Raw genomic sequence first — 23,269 nt, 5'->3', positions numbered from 1 at the left:
AAAGATTCTGCACAATCATTGCTACTAGTTGGGGCCAATACTTTATGTTCACTACACGTACCTTTTAGTGGTTGCAAATATTTTTTTAGCATGAATGTAAGGATTGTAGGCCAATCAAATTCTAAAAAAGGTATTTGATGCCTAAACAATATAATAAACAACAAATTTCATAATTATCATAAAAATAGGAAACAATTCAGGACAATTTTTAATTGGTGAAGTTGAGCCACTGGGATGCCTAGTTACATACATACATATTTAAAAAAATATGTAATTTTCAAATTTCTCCCAGAGGGTCACTGCTCCGCTTGATGTGCATTGAACAGTGGATCTAAGGATCAATGTATTCATGTAGAGCCTTACTAAATCCAGAACATTTCATGCCCAAATATTTGTATCTTTGTGAGGTCTGTCAGCATGATTGCTTTTTATTGAACTCTGGATTTGAAGATGTAAATCAAAATTTTTAACCTTAAATATTATTCAAATATTAAAATTTTGAGATCCTTTTTTTTATAAGTATAAGTAAATCAAATCTTATTAAGCGAAAATAATTTTAAAAATAGTTAAACATTGGACGAAATTATACTAAAGATAATAATCAAATTAAAATGTACGGGATATATACATTTTAAACCATATACAATATAGAACTGAAATATGAAGAGTTTTAATTTCATTTCAAATAAGAGTATAAAAACAACAGTTCAATTTCTACATGATTAACTACTTTAAATGAAAAGATCGTGTCTACCAAGATCGAAAGGTAAGAGTGGGTCCTTGAGGATGCAACACAATCAGTGCTTCACTCCAACTACGCATCATACTTTACATGCATTATCTGTCTCCCATAAAATGGGGTCAAACTCGCTGAAGTCTGATAAAGCAACTCAAACTTAAAGAAAACATATCAAGCTTCTAAAGGTAAAGACATGATATATTATTCATGAATCGTTAAGTGATAGACAAGAAAACAATGTCCTATGAGTGATTCATTTCAAGCATTCAAACATAAAGCATTTAAAAACATTTCATCACTTAATATTCTATTCAACCTTAACTCACATAATAAAGCAAAATCTATATGCATTCAAGTCATAGAGGTCATCGCATATATATATATATATATATATATATATATATATATATATATATATATATATATATATATATATATATATATATATATATATATATATACATACATCTAAGATATTCAGATCATTGCATCATTTTTATATGCATTCGTAATTCTTATAAACAATATGTCAAATGATATTTGACCATTCCAGCATGAAACACACGCACATACCTTCTAACAAATTTAGTTAGATATTTATAATTCACATCAATCATGATACATAGGTGTGATATATAATCATTTGTTTTTTTTAGTATGAAAATATATAATCATTTGTTTTTATTGAAATATTACTAAAAGTTAAAATAGTGTTTAACAAATTAAATAAAATAATGTCCATACATGTTGGAGTCATGTCCTCACTCATGACGCAACATATAAATGGTGTGTCCCAGTAACATGGATCGACATAGTCCCAAAAATAAATAAACAAATTGTATTTTATTACTAATAAAACAAGAACTTAAAGGTTGTGTTTGAATGCATCGGCTCTTGGGATTTGAAATCCTCATATTTGAGAACCATGAATCTCTAACCCAACCATACAGAGGGGGCCCACACACCTCGCTAGGTGGGTCAGCTTAAGGCTTTCAAGTTGAAGGAGGTGGATCAACTTAAGGCTTTCAATGTTTGTCATTGACTGCTGGGAATTTGGTTTATTAACCAAACCGTTGTACCAAAGCTTCTACCCAATATATTACAGGGACCTTAGAGTGAAAAATAATTAATATTCCCAACTCTACTATGGTCCTTTGTCTTCTCTCAGCTAGCCCATTTTGCTCAAGGGTCTTAGGGCATGAAATAATATGCTTGATTTCATTCTGTTTTAGAAATAATTTTAGTAGACGTATTCCCCGCCACCATCTGATTGAATAACCTTTATTTTATTTCCAATTTGGGTTTTAATAAAATTATGAAAAATCTCAAAACATTCCACCAACTCTGATAGTTGCTTCAAAGGTAGAACTAAGTATAACGAGAGTGATCATCCAAAAAAAAAATACACAATAGTGAAACCCTTGATTAGAAGTTATAGGAGACGAACCCATAAATCTTAATGAACCTTATCAAAAGGCTTATTATATGAATAACCAGAATCATAAAACGACACTCGACACTACTTGGTCATTGCACAACTGGTGCAACTTTTATTCAACTTATGCAAAAAACTATTAGATAATCATTTTTATTCTTCTTCAAGAAATTCACGACCTCCATTTGTGGGTGCCTGAGCCTTTGATGCCAAATGTTGTCATGCACTACTCAATAACGAGTAGCAAAGCGAGTTTTATTCTATTCTTTCTTGGATCAAGAAAATAGAGATCTCCACTTCTATGCCCCACTGCTACTCCCGACTTGCTTGCCCTGTCCTTTAAGATAAACCCATCAGAGTAAAATTTGACAGCCAGTGGTTGTTCCAAAGTCAATTGGCTAACATAAATTAAATTTCTTCTTATTTTTGGAGTGAGTAAAACATTGTCAGGACATCCGATCGACCATAATCTTCCCAGGTGCTTCATACTTAACTAAGTTGTGAAGTTTATCTGAATCAAAAGACATATGAGACAATGCACTAGTGTCAGAGAACTAGGCATGATCCTAGTTGTTCCAAATTGTCATAACAGGACGTATTACTAAATGTCTTTCGCTTGATATGTTTGATTTAAACAATTCCAGCATTTGAGAGTCATGTGGTTTGGCTTGAAGCAGATCTGGCATAGCCCATCGGTTTTTGCGCTTGATGTCTGATTTTGAGTTTGGCCTCCTTGCAATAGCTGATTATTATTTTGTTCACCTCTTCTATTTGAACCTTGATTATTGGCCTCCTTGATCTATTGGCTGACTCTTGGAAGAATCCTCTCCGTCTTTGATGTGAAATTTCCAGGACTTCTCCCTTACATAGTGACGAAAGTTAAATTGAAACGGCAAATCATTGGCAGCTAAAAATTTGTGAGAGGTTTTTTTTTTAAATCTCACATTTTTGGCAAAATTATGACAATAAAAAATTAAAATATATTTTTTATAAGAAAATATACATAAAAATATTTAAAATTAAAAATATCATGTTTAAAATACGATATTTATGTTTTTGATGAAAAACTCATGAGAAATTGAAAATATCTTGAGAATTAACTCATTTTCATTTTTGGATAATTTCTCACGATAATTTTGTGAGATTTTCATAAATCTCAGGAGATTTGTCACTATGCTCTGTTGAGGGTGGCCAAAGAAGGCAACATTGTAATTGACAAGGATTGATAGTTTGCCTACATGAAAGCTCTTCATAGTTTAATGTCCTTGAAGCATTGGGACAATCTCTTTGAACGTCAAAGTAGGAGGTTTTGACATTGTTGCCACTAAGTACTCATATCTAGGTCTGAGTCTGTTCAACAACATAGAAACCTTGGTATGAACATTGATTGGTTTCTCGATTGCTGCCAATTCATCACAAACATTTTTAAAATTAAGATAATTGAACACAAACAACTTTCTTTTGTGAATCATTTGCAACTTTATCAAGATATGACACTCTCTTTCTTGAGAGTCCAATGTGAATGCTATTGAAACTTTTAAGACTGAATCATCGTAAACGTGTTGTTTTTTAAGCAATAGTTGTTCTACTTAGAATCAAGTCATCAGAGTAATGAGTACTCGTGTAACTATGCTCTCAAGATACAACCAAGCTTTTTGAGTGATCAGACCATGCCCAACACTGGGTGAGCCCAACAACCTCGACACAGACCCCCCCTTGAACAACCTATTGACTAGTGTTGAATCGGGTATAGATTCTGAGTATGGATACGAGTATGAATCTGGATCCTATAACAACTTGGCTATGGATCACAACTGGATCTAGGCTAACTTGATTAGGACCAAAAGAATTTGGGCTAACTGAATTTGGGTTAACCGGATCGAGATAGCAATTGAACCTGGATTCGAATAGTAACTGAATCCGAACTTCAAACTTTGAAAACCAAAAGAGGAAAGAGAAAGCAAAACTCAAGGAGAATATAGTGAGCATAGTGCACTCATGAGAGAAAAAGGAGAGAAGAGAATGAAATGCTTCGAATTGGAGAGGGTTGGGGTTTATATAGGCCCTAGCCCAACAATGATCAATTAAGGTCATAAAGGGCTTTGAATAGGCCCAAACGATCAGAAATAAATGGACCACGGTCGGCTAAACGGTCAGCCATGAATGCCCAAATAGCTGGAAAGAGAGGGCACCAATTTTGGGTCCAAAATAATCATGGAAGGGTCAAAGTCAACCAATATTGGGTAAATAATAGAAGGTTAATATGTCTGGATGGCTATGGACCGTTAGCACCATTAATGCCCATGCAAAAATGTTGGGCAAGGCCCAAACGGATTTTGGTCAGTGTCCAAAAAGATTCAAATAGTTTTAATGGAAAGTCAAAATCGATTTAATGGTTGGTCAAAGGTGAAAAATATACTTGAGGATTAAAATAGTCATAAGTACTAAAAAAAAGTCAAAGACGAAACCAAACTGAGTCAGGTCGAGTCTAGTTCTGTAATCCACAAACCCAAATCTAAATCTAAATCTAAATATATATTATTTATGATCCAAGATCCAATTGTGGGTTTATAGGTTTGTTCAATGCCCTTGAGGGCAATGCACTCTAAAGCACCACCCTTCTATACAAAGTCAATGAAGGTTCCTACGCCTTCCAAGACCAAACTTTTGTAGAAAACTCAAAACCCACAACTTAAGCAAATGAAGAAAAATAAGTAGGAAACTTAGGTAGTTTTAAGATATAATCCCAATAATCCCCATGTGGATTAAAACTATAAGAAGAGATCTCAAGAGGCAATTCGCAAAGTGTGTAATTGAGGGTACCTTTTGGATTTAAACCCCTATGTTAGTGTTACTTAGTTTGAGATCTCAATGACGTTAGTTTTGAATTGAGAATCCTAATTGACTTTCTAAACACTGTAACAAACACTTTCACTTTAGGTGGTCAAAAGTGTGTCTATCAATATATAAAAGCCGCACATTAAGGATCATGTGTTGTATCCCAGTTTTATGAGTGCTTTAAAGACAAAGTTCAAAGTCTCATATTAGGCAACCCCCACCTTTATACTCACATAGATAAGTCCATCAAGTGTGTAAACTTGTTCGAAACAAACCCAACTATAAGGCATATGGATCTTCTTAAGAGTTCAACTCGAATCAAGCTATGTTATGTGATTCTTCAAATTAAACAGGATACACCCTTGGGTGCCATTGAGAACCTCCGATCTCTGATCTGATGATCCGATGTAGGGTGAGGAGCAACTGATACGACACGGGGCACATGCTTAGATTTTTGTTTTGTTTTTTTATTTACGGGGAGAAATCACCCCCAGGATGAGAGACCTAGCCGGACTGGCTCAGCCTAGATCATATAGACATATCGAACTCTGGACTAGCTTTGATCGTATTGACTGTTTTTTAACTTCGATTAACTTTGTATTATTTGGCATTCAATACCATCTAGTGGTAGAAAGTTAAACAAAACTTAGGTCAGCTTACGTGACTGGGTTTAGACTCAAAATTGTTGTTTTGTGTTATCGAACTCTTTTTTTATAATAATTTTAGTTCTAATCCGTCGCAAAACAAAAATCTTCATATAGTAATGACAGCTTTGCGACGAAACTTGTCGTTCTCTAAGTCCCCGCAAATTAGTGACAAAACGGGTGACAAATAGTTTCCGTCGCTACTTAGCAACAATAATTTTGCGATAAAAGTTATTCGTCGTTACTCCGATGTTAATCCGTCACTAAACACTTTAGCGACGGATTAGCACCATATTAGCGACGAAGTAGGGTCGTCGCTAATTCACAGATTTATTGTAGTGCATGTAATATGTCTTAATGAAAATTACCATAAATGTTTCATTTTTATTCTTGAAAGGCAAGTTGGGTGGTTAGGCAGACCACTACCAGTTATGCCAATTATACTAAGATTAGCCAAAAATGACAAATTACCCTATAAACCATTAGCAAGATCCACATAATACACGAATACGGTTTAATAATTTATAAACTCCATCAAAAATATATTTAAATATAATATATATAGTGATTTATAGCTAAAAATAGTTTTATAAATGCAAATTATACCCTGATTGGCCATAAATGAACAAATGAATATGTAATATATCAAAAAATAAAAAGCTAAAAGCTAAAAATACATTTATAATTTGTTGACAAAAAATAAGATATTTATTTATTAATAATCCTTAAAAAATAGGTTTCTCCAATTATCTTCAAAAAATAAAAAAACATCTTCAGTTTTTTCAGATTTGAAACACCCAAGTCTTTTTTGAAAATTATATACATAGAAATCTTTTTCAAGAAGGTACTTCCACCATTAAGTTACCCGATCCTGCCTTAGAGTTTCAAACTAAAAAGATACTTAGGCTCTGGTTGAAAAATGGTTGTTCGAGGAAGTCTATGCATTTGGAAAATTGGTAGCTGCCAAATCCATTGCTTGGTGCAAATATAAAGGAGAGATAGTCTCATTTCTTCTCCCAAATGCAGAAATTCCCATCCCAGCAACGGGTTTCCACACAACCACCACCAAGGTGGTTTGACCATGTATTTACCAAATCCATAAAGTCCCATCCCAGGTGCCACTTACCAAACAGATTAATTTGACTTGCAAATCCTACCCAAAACCATATATGTGATTCTTCAAATTAAACACCCTTGGGTGCCTTTGAGAACCTCCGATCTCTGATCTGATGATCCGATGTAGGGTGAGGAGCAACTGATACGACACGGGGCACATGCTTAGATTTTTGTTTTGTTTTTTTATTTACGGGGAGAAATCACCCCCAGGATGAGAGACCTAGCCGGACTGGCTCTGTCTAGATCATATAGACATATCGAACTCTGGACTAGCTTTGATCGTATTGACTGTTTTTTAACTTCGATTAACTTTGTATTATTTGGCATTCAATACCATCTAGTGGTAGAAAGTTAAACAAAACTTAGGTCAGCTTACGTGACTGGGTTTAGACTCAAAATTGTTGTTTTGTGTTATCGAACTCTTTTTTTATAATAATTTTAGTTCTAATTATTTTATTCTTAAAATGTAAATGACGATTTTTTTTGTGGTGACTAATCATGATTTTTCAAAGAATCTAAATGATGAGGATGGTCGAGGCTGATTAATCACTATTTGCCAATTAAAGCACTTACTGGGGAATTACGGGCCAATTAAATCCAACAACTTCCAAGGTGTCATGGGATCCAGAATGAAGATCCAATCCACGACCCAACCTATAACAAATCGGTTTTCACCTCCTGTCTTTCATATCCAAACAAAGAGAGTCGTCCGTAACAAATGAAAACATTAATTTTTGTGTAAAAAATTCAAATAAGATTAAACGATTTTACAATAAACATATAGAGACTCGAGACAAGTTTGGACACGATAAAACATGACAAAAAACCATAGCCCCATCGAAGCAAAGAATTTAAATCAAGAACATTGCTAGGGTTTTCCCTTGAGGGAAACGCCCTCCAAAAATAGGCGTATGCCGTTTTTAAGTGGCGAGCACACGGTATTCTTTAGTAAAAGGCGAAAGAATAGTTCGCTCTGTGCTCACCACGCGGCTGCGTGATTGTAAACGGTTGCATGCCACCCCTTTATATACAAGAGACTTGGCCACCAACATCTCTCGCTGATCGATATGGGACTAACACATTCATTTGTTGAAACCACCCAACAGAACAGACTACAACGTTCCCTCGTATGCGGTTTCATCTCTGTTGCTCGTCTAAGCCGCGTAACATTGGTCTCAGGAACAGAGCCTCTATCGTTGAGCTCGGTTTGGACCTGAAACTGAGCTTCTATGGTTCGGGTCATGCTCCACTTTCTAGGTTTACTCCTAAAACTGGGACAGCCCAGTCTTTAGTTTTACATGTTCGAGGTCTGCTTGTTTGGGCATCGTGAGCAGCCCAAGGGCTTGATGCCTTACATAGGGGAGCAAGTAGGTGCGGCACTCAAGGTGTAAGTAGGTCCGAACAGGAACTAGGCCAAGTTCATGAACAGGGCTACCTTCATCTGGACCCGGAACTGGATCCTACTGGAACATACTGCCTTAATTAGATCCTTGTACCCATCCAGCATGATCTGAAAATACGGTTGGCCAAGACGAATATCAAGACCGATTATTTATTGGACCATATCCAAAAATCAAGGGGTGGATTGGAGTTCAGCTGTCGTCAACCTATTTTAATTGGATCTAAATACATCTGGAACCGATCCAGCTTGATTTTCGTCCAGTGTGGGTATGGCTGAAAATTGTGGACCCATATGGGTTTTAGCGGGTTGGGATGCAAATGGGCCAGGTCTTAAGTAGACACATTTTTTAACTGGGTATAAAAATTAGACCCGTATGTGTTAATCGGTTCAAGTACAAAGCAGGTTAGCCGTCATTTGTTTCGGGTTTGGGTTCAAGATCGAGTATTGTAGATCGGTAGGGGTTAATGTATTCAAGTATAGACTGGTTAGGGTATAAATGGGTTGTGTTTGTCACGAGCTCATTCTTAATTTAGTTGGCTGCTCCTTTAACAAGATAATGCATTCTCTTAAAAAAAACAAGATTATACATTAAAAAGCTTTATTATATTTATGAACACTTGTAATTCGTAAAGCATATTAAAGATCACTATTATAAAGTATGCAAAAAAATTGAAGACAAAAAGAATATTATTGAAAACTAACCAAATTATCGATTTAAAACGAAAATTTTCCATTTAAAAAAAAAGAAAATATTGTAAATATTGGTTCATATTTAGAAAGAATCAAAATCAATAATTTAATGCAATTACTTTTTTTTTTTTTTTTGCTTTTTAGAGCTAGTAATCCAGTTATCATAAAGGAAGCCAATTGGATTAGTGCTATGATATTTCTATGAAATGATTAAAGTTATCATAAATGTTGTGCATTGGGTTCGGGTTACAGAATGTCCAGGACTGGATTTGGATTCAAGTACATACCTGGTTTCAGTTTAAGTCATTTGGGGTATAGATTGCTTTGAACTGTTTGCACCAGGCAATAAAACGGTCAGGTCGAAACATGTTTGCTTCTATACCTTTCACAATAACTTTGTAAACAGAATTTTACTTGTCCAGTACTGGGTTGTCAGAAATGAAACAGGTTTGGGTTGAGGTACAGATTGTATAAGATAATTTCTGCCTGTGTATAAAATGGGCTTAAGTGCATATCGGATTTGGGTTTTGGTTGGTTAGGGTATAGATTGCGTATAACTGTTTGCACCGGGTATCAAAAACGGATCAGTTGCAAACAGATTTGGTTTTATATCCTTCACCATAACTTTGTAAACAGTTTTTTTACCTAATATGCACACGGTAATGATGCATGTAACATGGCTTAATGAAAATTACCATAAAATGTTTCATTTTTATTCTTGAAAGGCAAGCTGGGTGGTTAGGCAGACCACTACCAGTTATACAATTATACCATTGGGTTTTGAACCTGCAACGTCCCAACACAAGGTGAGGTGCACTAGTTGCTCCTACCAGACAAGCGGAGCCTGTTGGTATAAATGTTTCAAGTGTTGCTGAACATGATCCTTGGAATTCTTTGGTGGACATCGGGTCACCCCATCCTAGCTTGACCAAGCCTTGTTATGGCTTGACAGGCCTGACCCGGTCTCAGCCTCGCAAAAGACAACCAGACTCTTGTAGGGTTTGAGCTGGGCACAGGACTTATTGGGCTGAGGCGGATCTTGCCGATTGCCGAGCCCTTTCAGTCCAAGTAGTGAATGGGTCAGGTTTGGTTGGACCTCCAGCCTGAATTTCTTATACAGATCATGCAACAAGATCCAATCTATGGATCAGATTCATTCTTATCAGATCAGACTTTGTGTATTTTAGACTTTTAGTCAATATTTTCAGCAAGTGTGTTGAACAAGTTGTTCCACCAAGTTTCAAATTTTATTTTCCCATCGAAGTCCTTAAGAGTTTAAACCATCACAGGATCATATATCACAATCCTAAAAGACACATACCAATCCAAGACATCTTCAAAGTTTTTATAGAATAAATTGTGGAGATCTGATCCACGACCCAGCATGAATCCAACCGGTTTTCACGTCTTCCATTACTGAAAATGAAACCCCACAATCGATAAACTAATAAAATTTCATCATTAGAGATTGGTAGGGGTGCGCCAGGCCCGTGCAGTAGTGCAACGCAAGGGCGACGCTCGAAGGGCCCAGTAGCAAGCTACTGTGGTGGCACCTTCCCCCAAAAGAAATTAATTTAATATCGTGTGGTCACATGGACCACATATCAGATATTAAACTGATAAGAACAGATACTACACTTGATCTTAGCCAAAAGGCCGAGAAAGGTATGAGTTCAACATTCCTCTCGACCTCACTTTATACACCCTTCACCCCCTCTCACTCCGCTCTATTAGTCGATATGGGACTAAAATCGAAGTCTCATATTCTACCACCGAGCAAAAACACCCACCCATGGTTTTCCTCTCTTGGGCAAGCGTTCCTCATCATCAAAAAACATGACGATGATAGGTATGTATTGCCCGTATGGGTAACCCTTGCCCGGAACCATGATGTATGCAATTCAAGTTAAATGCAATGATCAGATGATGGTCATATTGTAGATCTATTTAGCTTGCCAGATGGAGCTGCATTTGATATGTTTTTTTTTTTTTTGGCTCATTTTAGGTGTTGCATCATTTTCATGAGGTTAGAGGTGCGGATGGATTGCATTGGGTCGGACATCCGACCCAAATCTAATGTAGTTTTCTAAAACATATCTTCAAATAAAAACTCAATGTTGCGTTTGACGGGCAGCCTAGGTTCAAATCCCCATGGGTGTCACCCCCTGTGGAAGCCGAAGCTTGGCGACTCTGTGAGTCGAGTGGTAAACCCTTAGTTTTACACTGGCAGGACAGCGACCAAAAGCATGGCAGGCTGACCCAGCACAGCTTGGTCTATGCGCCTGGGGTGGTTTTTCTGAGTAAAAAAAAACTGAATGTTGAGTCAGTTTGGGTTCAGATTTAAGTGGTACCACTGGGTTGAACCTTTTATTTGACCTCCATTCAACTCTTAGATTGAATATTATCCATGTCATAGGTTTTTACGTAATTGCTTGTTTCCATCACTTTTTCAATACAAGATCCGGTATCACCATATAAAATCAGGTTTTCCCATAGTGACAAATATTCCTAATACTTCAAAAATGTAGCAGAGAAAGTAGCCATATTTTGGTGGACATTTTAAATGGTCAAAATATCACACAATACTTTCAAAATATCATGATATTATCACATAGCAAAATATCATGATTTTGTTGTGATATTTACCGCAAATTAATGGGAAAAGACTGCAGTTTACATATTTTGTTGTGATGTTAAGATGAACATGGTTGAATGCCAACTAAAGTTCAAACTCAGACTTAGAGATAAGAACAAGAAATTCAAATTCAATGCTAAAAAGAGAAAAATGTTTTCTCATATACTTATGAAAAATCGGGTCACTATGCAAGAAAATGCCGACCCCGAAAGGATTTTTATAGGAATAAATCTAGTAAACTCGATGACGACTTGGTGACTGTAGTTAGTGAGGTATTTATGATTAATTCAGATAAAACCCAAATTTTGGTTGATTTACCAACTAGTTTTAAACCCTTGGGACGCAAATGCATTTTCAAAAGAAAAATTTGAACTAATGACTCTATTAAAAACTTTAATGCTAGACTTGTAGCTAAAGGTTTCAAACATAAACCTGAATTTGATTATTTTGACACCTATACCCCCTCGAAGTAGGATTTCATGAGTTAGAATAATGGTTGTTTTTGCGTTAATTTACAATTCTAAAATTCATCAAATGGAGGTCAAAATTACCTTTTTTAATGGTGTCTTAGAAGAACAAAATTTATATGCAACAACTGGAAGGTTATATAACACCAGGTCAAAAAATGAAAGTTTGCAATCTCTTAAGGTCATTGTATGGATTAAAATAATCACCTAAACAATCGTTTATAACACCCGATCAAGAAAAGAAAGTTTGCAATCTCTTAAGGTCATTGTATGGTTTAAAACAATCACTTAAACAATGACATGAGAAATTTGATAAAGTAATCATTTAATATGGTTTTAAAATTCATGACTTTGATAAATGCATATATAGCAAAATAAAAGATAATAATGTTATAATTATTTATCTCTATGTGGATGGTATGTTAATCATGAGTAATGATGTAGAATGCATAAATAATATCCAAAGCTTTATTTCATCTAAGTTCGACATGAGTTTAGCTGATGTTATACTTGGTATTGAACTTATTAGACATGAAAATGATTATGGATTAACTCAATCCCGCTATTTTGAGAAAATAATTAGAAAATATAATCAGTATAATTATAATAATGTTGCTACTCCGATTGATCATAGTGTTAAGTTGTCGATTAATACTGAAAAAAGTATATCCCAGTTAGATTATGCAAGTAGTATTGGCAGCCTCATATGTGCAAGTTGTGGATCCTAGTGTTAAGAACTAAACAAAACATAACATTTAGCATGAGTGAGCTGAGTTGATATACTAGTAATTCAGGACAAGCGCATTGAAATGCAATATATCGAGTCCTGAAGTACTTAAGAGAAACTTTAGAATATGAAAGATTTTATGAGAGAGAACCCATTGTACTTGATCGATCGGTACAATGATACAAATCGAATTTCTTATTTCAATAAATCATTATCCACAGGTGGTTGGATTTTTACCCAAAAATATAAAGTAATTGCTTGGAGATTCAAGAAACTAATTTTGATAACACATTGTACAATGAAAATAGAATTGATAGAACTAGCATCAGCCTGTATCAAAGCTGAGTGGCTAAAAAATCCCTTAATGAAGATGCCATTAGGAGATAAGTTTGTACCCTCGATAGTTATGCATTGTGATAGTCAAACAACTATATATAAAGCAAAAAGTACTATTTTATGTGAAAAAGTTAGGCATATAAGTCTAAAGCATAATTATGTGAATAATTTACTCAAGTAAAAAGTATTCTCAATTGAATATGTAAAATCTTGTAAAAACTTATCAGATCCGTCGACAAAAGAATTTTCTCGAGATATTGTATTTAAGACATCAAGAAAAATTGAGCTAAAGTCTATAAAGGCAAACATCATTGATAGGAACACAACCACATGATAATGGTCAAAATATGTCGAGTGGTTTAATGAAAGAACAAGTCTCTTAGTAACTAAATTGAACACTTAATAATTTTTTCGTTCTTGATGTCAAGTGCTTGAAACTTGCGTACATAGCTTGATTCGTGTTGAACTCTTAATAAGATCCATATGCCTTATAGTTGGGTTTGTTTCGAACAAGTTTACACCCTTGATGGACTTATCTATGTAAGTATAAAGGTGGGGGTTGCCTAATATGAGACTTTGAACTTTGTCTTTAAAGCACTCATAAAACTGAGATACAACACATGACCCTTAATGTGCGGCTTTTATATATTGATAAACACACTTTTGACCACCTAAAGTGAAAGTGTTTGTTACAGTGTCTAGAAAGTCAATTAGGATTCTCAATTCAAAACTAACGTCATTGAGATCTCAAACTAAGTAACACTAACATAGGGGTTTAAATCCAAAAGGTACCCTCAATTATACACTTTGCGAATTGCCTCTTGAGATCTCTTCTTATAGTTTTAATCCACATGGGGATTATTGGGATTATATCTTAAAACTACCTAAGTTTCCTACTTATTTTTCTTTATTTGATTAAGCTGTGGGTTTTGAGTGTTCTACAAAAGTTTGGTCTTGGAAGTCGTAGGAACTTTCATTGACTTTGTATAGAAGGGTGGTGCCTTAGAGTGCATTGCCCTCAAGGGCATTAGATTTTGGGCTTGAACAAACCTATAAACCCACAATTGGATCTTGGATCATAAATAATATATATGTAGATTTAGATTTAGATTTAGATTTAGATTTAGATTTGGGTTTGTGGATTACAGATCTAGACTCGACCTGACTCGGTTTGGTTTCGTCTTTGACTTTTTTTTAGTACTTACGACTATTTTAATCCTCAAGTATATTTGTCACCTTTGACCAACCATTAAATCGATTTTGACTTTCCATTAAAACTATTTGAATCTTTTTGGACACTGACCAGAATCTGTTTGGGCCTTGCCCAACATTTTTGCATGGGCATTAAAGGTCCAAACGGTCCATAGCCATCCAAACTTATTGACCTTCTATTATTGACCCAGTATTTGTTGACTTTGACACTTTCATGATTATTTTGGACCCAAAATGGGTGCCCTCTCTTTCCAGCCATTTGGGCATTCATGGCTCACCGTTTAGCCGACCGTGGTTCATTTATTTCTGATCGTTTGGGCCTATTCAAAGCCCTTTATGACCTTAATTGTTAATTGTTAGGCTAGGGCCTATATAAACCCCAACCCTCTCCCATTCTAAGCATCTCATTCTCTTCTCTCTTCTTTCTCTCACGAGTGCACTCTGCTCACTATATTCTCCTTGAGTTTTTCTTTCTCTTTCCTCTTTTGGTTTTCAAAGTTCGAAGTTTGGATTCAGTTACTATTTGAATCCAGGTTCAATTTCTATCTCGATCCGGTTAACCTAGATTCAGTTAGCCCAAATTCTTTTTGTCCTAATCGAGTTAGCCTAGATCCAGTTGTGATCCATAGCCAAGTTGTTATAGGATCCAGATTCATACTCATATCCATACTCAAAATCTATACCTGATTCAACATTAGTCAATAGGTTGTTCAAGGGGGGTCTGTGTCGAGGTTGTTGGGCTCACCCAATGTAGGGCATGGTCCGATCATTCAAAAGCTCGGTTGTTTCTTGAGAGCATAGTTACACGAGTACTCATTACTCTGATGACTTGATTCTAAGTAGAGCAACTATTGCTTAAAAAACAACACGTTTACGATGATTTAGTCTTAAAAGTTTCAGTAACATTCACATTGGACTCTCAAGAAAGAGAGTGCCATCTCTTGCTAGAGTTGCAAATGATTCACAAAAGAAAGTTGTTTGTGTTTGATTATCTTAATTTTAAAAATGTTTGTGATGATTTGGCAGCAATCGAGAAACCAATCAACGTTCATACCAAGGTTTCTATGTTGTTGAACAGACTCAGACCTAGATATGAGTACTTAGTGGCAACAATGTCAAAACCTCCTACTTAAACGTTCAAAGAGATTGTCCCAATGCTTCAAGGACATTAACTATAAAGAGCTTTCATGTAGGCAAACTATCAATCCTTGTCAATTACAATGTTGCCTTCTTTGGTCACCCTCAACGGAGCATAGTGACAAATCTTCTGAGATTTATGAAAATCTCACAAAATTATTGTGAGAAATTATCCAAAAATTAAAATGAGTAAATTCTCAAGATATTTTCAATTTCTCATGAGTTTTTCATCAAAAACATAAATATCGTATTTTAAACATGATATTTATGTTTTAAACATCTATTTATCATGAAAAAATATGTATTTTTAATTTTAAATATTTTTATGTATATTTTCTTATAAAATTTATATTTTAATTTTTTATTGTCATAATTTTGCCAAAAATGTGAGATTTTCAAAAAAAAAAACTCTTACAAATTTTTAGTTGCCAATGATTTGCCGTTTCAATTTAACTTTTGTCACTATGTAAGGGAGAAGTCCTGGAAATTTCACATCAAAGAGGAGAGAATTCGCCCAAGAGTCAGCCAATAGATCAAGGAGGCCAATAATCAAGGTTCAAATAGAAGAGGTGAACAAAATAATAATCAGCTATTGCAAGGAGGCCAAACTCAAAATCAGACATCAAGCGCAAAAACCGATGGGCTATGCCAGATTTGCTTCAAGCCAAACCACATGACTCTCAAATGCTGGCATTGTTTAAATCAAACATATCAAGCAAAAGACATTTAGTAATACGTACCTGTTATGACAATTTGGAAAAACTAGGATCATGCCTAGTTCTCTGACACTAGTGCATTGTCTCATATGTCTTTTGATTCAGGTAAACTTCACAACTTAGTTAAGTATGAAGCACCTGGGAAGATTATGGTCGATCGGATGTCCTGACAATGTTTTGCTCACTCCAAAAATAAGAAGAAATTTAATTTATGTTAGTCAATTGACTTTTGAACAACCACTGGTTGTCAAATTTTACTCTGATGGGTTTATCTTAAAGGACAGGGCAAGCAAGTCGGGAGTAGCAGTGGGGCATAGAAGTGGAGATCTCTATTTTCTTGATCCAAGAAAGAATAGAATAAAACTCGCTTTGCTACTCGTTATTGAGTAGTGCACGACAACATTTGGCATCAAAGGCTCAGGCACCCACAAATGGAGGTTGTGAATTTCTTGAAGAAGAATAAAAATGATAATTAATAGTTTTTTGCATAAGTTGAATAAAAGTTGCACCAGTTGTGCAATGACCAAATAGTGTCGAGTGTCATTTTATGATTCTGGTTATTCATATAATAAGCCTTTTGATAAGGTTCATTAAGATTTATGGGTCCGTCTCCTATAATTTCTAATCAAGAGTTTCACTATTGTGTATTTTTTTTTGGATGATCACTCCTGTTATACTTAGTTCTACCTTGGAAGCAACTATCAGAGTTGGTGGAATGTTTTGAGATTTTTCATAATTTTATTAAAACCTACATTGGAAAGAAAATAAAGGTTATTCAATCAGATGGTGGCGAGGAATATGTCTACTAAAATTGTTTCTAAAACAGAATGAAATCAAGCATAATATTTCATGCCCTAAGACCCTTGAGCAAAATGGGCTAGCTGAGAGAAGACAGAGGACCGTAGTAGAGTTGGGAATATTAATTATTTTTCACTCTAAGGTCCCTGTAATATATTGGGTAGAAGCTTTGGTACAACGGTTTGGTTAATAAACCAAATTCCCAGCAGTTAATGACAAACATTGAAAGCCTTAAGCTGATCCACCTCCTTCAACTTGAAAGCCTTAAGCTGACCCACCTAGCGAGGTGTGTGGGCCCCCTCTGTATGGTTGGGTTAGAGATCCATGGTTCTCAAATCTGAGGATTTCAAATCCCAAGAGCCGATGCATTCAAACACAGCCTTTAAGTTCTTGTTTTATTAGTAATAAAATACAATTTGTTTATTTATTTTTGGGACTATGTCGATCCATGTCACTGGGACACACCATTTATATGTTGCGTCATGAGTGAGGACATGACTCCAACATGTATGGACATTATTTTAGTTAATTTGTTAAACACTATTTTAAATTTTAGTTATATTTCAATAAAAACAAATGATTAAATATTTTCTTACCAAAAAATAACTTTTTTTCATAATAAAACATTTAAAGCATGTATCACCTTATCCTATATTTCAGAAAATTTGCTAAATGGTATATCAAACTCGAGTCATAAGTCAAGTCGTGTCCACATCTCTATTTTTGTGCTTGGCAATGTTTTCATGGAATTTGGACTGACAACTGCAGTGATCAAGGATTGAGGATAGGCTGAATAGTCTTAGAGATATTACCGAATTTAAGTGGGAGAGAAAATAATGAAATTAGAGAGAGAAGGAAGCAAAGAAAAGACATACAAATTTTTGAACAAAAGGCTGAAAATGGATTGGACCTGCATTGCTCGGATCTAGATATGGAACGTTTTGGATTTAGCAAGGCACTATATGATTTACATCTTCAAATCCAGAGTGCAATAAAAAGCAATCATGCTGACAGACCTCACAAAGATACAAATATCTGGGCATGAAATGTTCTGGATTTAGTAAGGCTCTACATGAATACATCGATCCTTAGATCCACTGTTCAATGCATAACAGGCGGAGCAGTGACCCTTTGGGAGAAATTTGAAAATTACATATTTTTTTAAATATGTATGTATGTAACTAGGTATCCAAGTGGCTCAGCTTCACCATTGAAATTTGTCCTGAATTGTTTCCTATTTTTATGATAATTATGAGATTCGTTGTTTATTATATTGTTTAGGCATCAAATACCTTTTTTAGAATTTGATTGGCCTGCAATCCTTACATTCTTGCTAAAAAAATATTTGCAACCGCTAAAAGGTGCGTGTAGTGAACATAAAGTATTGGCCCCAACTAGTAGCAATGATTGTGCAGAATCTTTTTTTTTTTGGGGGTAGCGGGGGGGGGGGACAGAGAAAGCTAAAGTTAGACGGACCCCTACTGGTTATATAACCATATACCATTGGGATTCAAACTTGTTCTAAAGTACGCAGAGGAAGAGAAAAGAATTTTGTGTATTGAATGAATACAATACATTTACAAAGCTAATATATATACTTGTACAATGGCAGATTCTGGATAAAGATCATCAATAACATTTAAAATATTTTCTTAAATCTCTGTATCTGATTCACGATATATTCAAATGGCGACCTTGATTATCGTTGTTTCTCACAATAGAATATATGATATCCTTGGTAAGATTTACAAGATATCCTCTTCCTTGATTATCGTGATCTCATAACAGATCATACGATATGCTTGGGATAACTTTCCATAAGCTTTAACATTCCCCCTCAAGTTGGTGCCTCTATGTTTAGCAGGTTCAACTTGTTCACCAGATACCTGAAACTTTCTTTACTTATTGCTTTGTTTAGTATGTCCGCTCTTTGATCTTTACTTCGAAAGTACACGGTACGAATTACTCCTGCCTCTATTTTTTCTCGAACAAAGTAACAATCTAACTCAATATGTCTTGTTCGTTCGTGGAACACCAGATTAGCCGCTATATGCATTGCGGCTTGTTTGTCACAGAATAAGACTGCTGGGCGATCTTGCTTATAACCAAGGTCTTCAAGAAGATATGTTAACCATGCAACTTCACTTGTTCATGTCGCCATACTTCTAAATTCAGCTTCTGCTGATGATCTAGAAACAACTGCCTGTTTCTTCGTTTTCCAAGATATGATATTGTCACCTAGAAAGGTACAATAACCCGATGTAGACCTTTTTGTTATTGGACAACTTGCCCAGTCAAAGTCCACATAACAACTTAATTTGAGTTCATTATTTGCTTTTAACATGATACCATGCCCAGGTGTTCCCTTTAGATATCTCAATAATTTGGTGGCTGCCTCCCAATGTTGTTCTTGTGGTTCATGCATGAATTGGCTGAGAATATGCACGGTGAATGTGATATCCGGCCTTGTAATGGTCAGATAAATGAGTCTACCAATTAACCTCCTAAAAACGGCTGCATTTGTGACCATGTTTCCACTATGATCAAATTTCTTTTGATACTCCATGGGTATAGCTGATGGTTTTGATCCTAGAAATCCTACTTCCTTTAATAAATCTAGAACGTACTTTTTTTATTAAGAAATATCCCTTGTCTTGATCGTGCCACATCTATACCTAGAAAGTATCTTAATTTTCCCATATTTTTGATGTGAAATGTTTTGTCAAGAAGCTCTTTTAGCTTCTCAATGGCCACATCATCGTTGCCTGTTATAATAACATCATCTACATAAACCAAAATAAATATTTCATGTCCAACTTGTCTCTTAAAAAAGAGTGAGTAATCTGCTTGAGATTGTGTGAAAGAGTATTGGAAAACTTTGTAAACCATTGTCTGGAAGCTTGTTTGAGCCCATATAGAGATTTGTTAAGTCGACATACTCGGCTTTCCCCCTGTCGATGATACCCGGGTGGCAACTGCATATAAATTTCTTCCTCAAGGTTCCCATGCAAAAATGCATTATTAACATCTAATTGATGAAGGGACCAATTGTGGTGGGCGATAATGGATAAAAGGCATCCCATAGTAACTAACTTGGCAACTTGAGCAAATGTGTCATGATAATCCAATCCATCTTGTTGAGTATAACCTTGCGTCGCTAATCGAGCCTTGTAATGCTCTATACTCCAATCTGATTTGTATTTAATCTTGTAGACCCATTTTGACCCTATAGCATGCTTCCTTGGGAGTAAAGTCATAAGGGTCCATGTGTTATTTGCTTTAAGGGTCCGTACCTCAGCATCCATGGCAGCCTTCCAACTTTCATCCCTCATGGCAATAAGATAGTCCTTAGGTTCTTCATGGGTAGAAATGGAGGTCAAGAAAACACGATAGGAATTGGAGAGTTTGGAAAAATCTAGACAAGAGGACATGGGATGAGAAGTAGATGTTTTGGAGGTAGGTGACGAATGGCCATAAAAAAGTGCTTGGTAACATTCATAATCTGATAGATAAGTGGGTCTGGATCGGATCCATTCAGGTCAGCGAATATCCAAATTAGAATTAGGATCTGGATGACTATTGTCACTTGAGATTGGGCATGAATGCTGATTTTGAAAAACATTTTCAAGAGGACAGTTTGAATGGAACATGTACGCAACGGGATTGGGTAAAATGACTTCAAAGAACTGTTTGGAGAATGTTTCAAAAAAGTATGCTTCCCTAAAGGGAAATATGGTTTCATGAAATACTATGTCCCGGATAACAAAAATAGTGTTTGTTTCCAAATCGAACACCTTGTACCCTTTTTGTCTAAAAGGATATCCTACAAAAACACATTTCTTGGCACGAGTATCAAATTTATTTTTAGAACTATAACACGCAAAACAAAGACAACCAAAAACCTTGAGATGGTCATATTTTTTTTTGATGCCATAAAGAAGTTCATGTGGTATGTGGTTGTTAGAAGAGGTAATGGTGGGAGTTCGATTGATTAAATATGCAGTGGTGAGAATACATTCTCCCCAAAATTTTGTTGGCATGTTGGCTTGAAATTTAATTGCGCGGGCGACTTCTAATAAGTGTCGGTGCTTTCTTTCAACAATGTCATTTTGTTGGGGAGTCCTGACGCTAGAGCATTGATGTAAAATCCCATTTGCTTGCAAGAAATTTTGAATTTCATGTGAAAAAAAATTTGCTCCATTGTCGGATCGAATTTGTTTCACACGTTTGTTAAATTGAATTTTGACCATTTTAATGAAATTTCTCAAGATTTCTTGTGTCTGGGATTTATATCTCATTAAATAAATCCATGTTGCTTTGCTAAAATCATCAACAACGGTTAGAAAAAAATGAACTCCAGTAAAAGATGTCGCATTATAAGCTCCCCAAATATCAAAATAAACAAGTGCAAAAAGACCTTGAGATTGACTTGCACTAATAGGAAAGGGCAACCGTGTGAATTTGGCAAGGGGACAAATTTCACGTAGAGTTTGTTTATTTTGTATCAAACCAAAATTTTGAAATAAATATTTTAAACGTAAATCAGAAGCATGACCCAAATGCATGTTCTAAATGTTCATCTGATCTTTATTCATGAAGGTGGCAACGACCATACTTCCACCATCATCAAGAATATAAAGTCCCATGCACTTTCTACCTGATCCAATCGTCTCCTACGTCTCCAGGTCCTGTATTTGGCATGAAGAAGGGGAGAAAAAGACATTATAGTTGTAAAATTGAGAGAGTTTAGATACAGATATGAGATTTAACTTGAAGGATGGAACAAACAATACATTATAAAGAGTAAGTTTTGAGGACAACATGACTTGACCAATGTGAGATATGGAGGCGGTCGTTCCATTTAGAAGTTTAATGGGCTTGAAATCAGTATACTTTTTGACATTAGTCATCAAAGATAAAGAGCAACACATATGATTGGTTGCTTCAGTATCCAAAATCCAACTAGTAGAATAAAAGGAAGAAAAGTAAGAGACGTCATTACCTGTCATGTTCACCATCAGACTTTCTTTACCTGTCGTCAGAAGATATAAAAGTTGGTTGTACTGATCCATGGTTAACTGAGGAGAAACGGGCATGGATTCCTTTGTGGATGAATTCGTAAGAGATGCATTTGGCGGCAAGCTGATTATTAAGGCGTGGTGGGAACCCATGCAAATTGTAACATTTGTCTTTCATGTGTCCCATTTTGTCACAATGATCACATTTTGGCCTCTCTTTTCCTTTGAATCTACTCTCATACTGACCTTTTTGAAATCTAATATTTCTTTTAGCAAACGCAACAATGTTTCCTTCCATAAGTGAGGGGATACGAACATCTCTTTGATGCTCTTCTTGAAAAAGAAGATTATAGGCTTTGTTAATTGTCGGTAGAGCATCCATAACAAGAATATTGCTTCTAACCCCCGCATATGACTCATTCAATCCCATGAGAAATTGAATTAACTTTTCGTTTTGCCTATAATCAAACAATGCTTTAGCCGCCCCACACGAACAAGACGGCAAGGCAAGTTGAGCATTAAGCTCGTCCCAATACATTTTCAGTTTTGTATAATATGCAGAAACTGATAAGTTATCTTGATGGAACGTTATGATGGACCTTTGCAATTGAAATATATAGGGTCCACTAACTTGGGCAAAGCACGCATGAAGTTCACACCAAACTTCAGCTGCCGTTTGAGCATACAGAACACTATCTGCGCCCTCCTTGGTGAGAGAATTGAAAAGCCAAGATAGAACCATGTTATTACATCTAACCCATGCCATGGCATTTGGGGAAGACGCATCTGGTGCAGGAAGACTTCCATCAACAAATGCCATTTTGTTTTTGGCAGTGAGGGCAATCGTCATAGCCTGAGTCCAGGAAGCATGGTTATCTCCTGTAAGGAGATTTGAAACCAATACAAGTCTCGGATTGTCGGAGTGGTGAAGGTAGTAAGGACTATTTGTGTTAGCATCAGTTGACATGATGCTACCAGTAACATGATGTGCTTCAGATGATGACATAGTCTTGATGTAGGTGACAGTATCATACGGTGATAAAAAAAAATTTGCAACTAACCTGTTCTGACAACAGGTGGGACAAAATTGCTGTGCTAGACCAAAAAAATGGTGAGTATTGGTGAGCAACAGAGAGCGTCAGCAGGCAAAAAAATAGGAGACGTGCTGACCAAATCCCACAGAAGATGAGCCTATTAAAAAAATGAACAAATTCAAAAGGCCTTGCAGACATGCTTTAATTTTGATATGCACTAAAGATATAAACCCAGGTTGACTGCTCTGATACCATGTAGAGTACGCAGAGGAAGAAAAAAGAATTTTGTGTATTGAATAAATAAAATATGTTTACAAAGCTAATA

The 23,269-nt window shown here is 35.6% G+C and overlaps 2 non-coding genes across 2 annotated transcripts; both read right to left on the bottom strand.

Moving 5' to 3' along the window:
• Nucleotides 1-7,646: 7,646 nt before the first annotated feature.
• Nucleotides 7,647-7,764, bottom strand: LOC149835202 (U5 spliceosomal RNA). Its single transcript, XR_016432924.1, has one exon. It is a non-coding gene; the product is annotated as a U5 spliceosomal RNA (small nuclear RNA).
• Nucleotides 7,765-10,336: 2,572 nt separating this feature from the next.
• LOC149835201 (U2 spliceosomal RNA) lies at nucleotides 10,337-10,533 on the bottom strand. Its single transcript, XR_016432839.1, has one exon. It is a non-coding gene; the product is annotated as a U2 spliceosomal RNA (small nuclear RNA).
• Between the last annotated feature and the right edge of the window lie 12,736 nt (nucleotides 10,534-23,269).

The sequence above is a fragment of the Nuphar pumila genome, chromosome 6 (genome assembly GCF_984573655.1).
Source record: "Nuphar pumila chromosome 6, dmNupPumi1.hap1.1, whole genome shotgun sequence".
NCBI classification, from domain to species: Eukaryota; Viridiplantae; Streptophyta; class Magnoliopsida; order Nymphaeales; family Nymphaeaceae; genus Nuphar; species Nuphar pumila.
The sequence above is the reverse complement of the archived record's forward strand: the minus strand, read 5'-3'. Positions and strand labels throughout refer to the sequence as shown.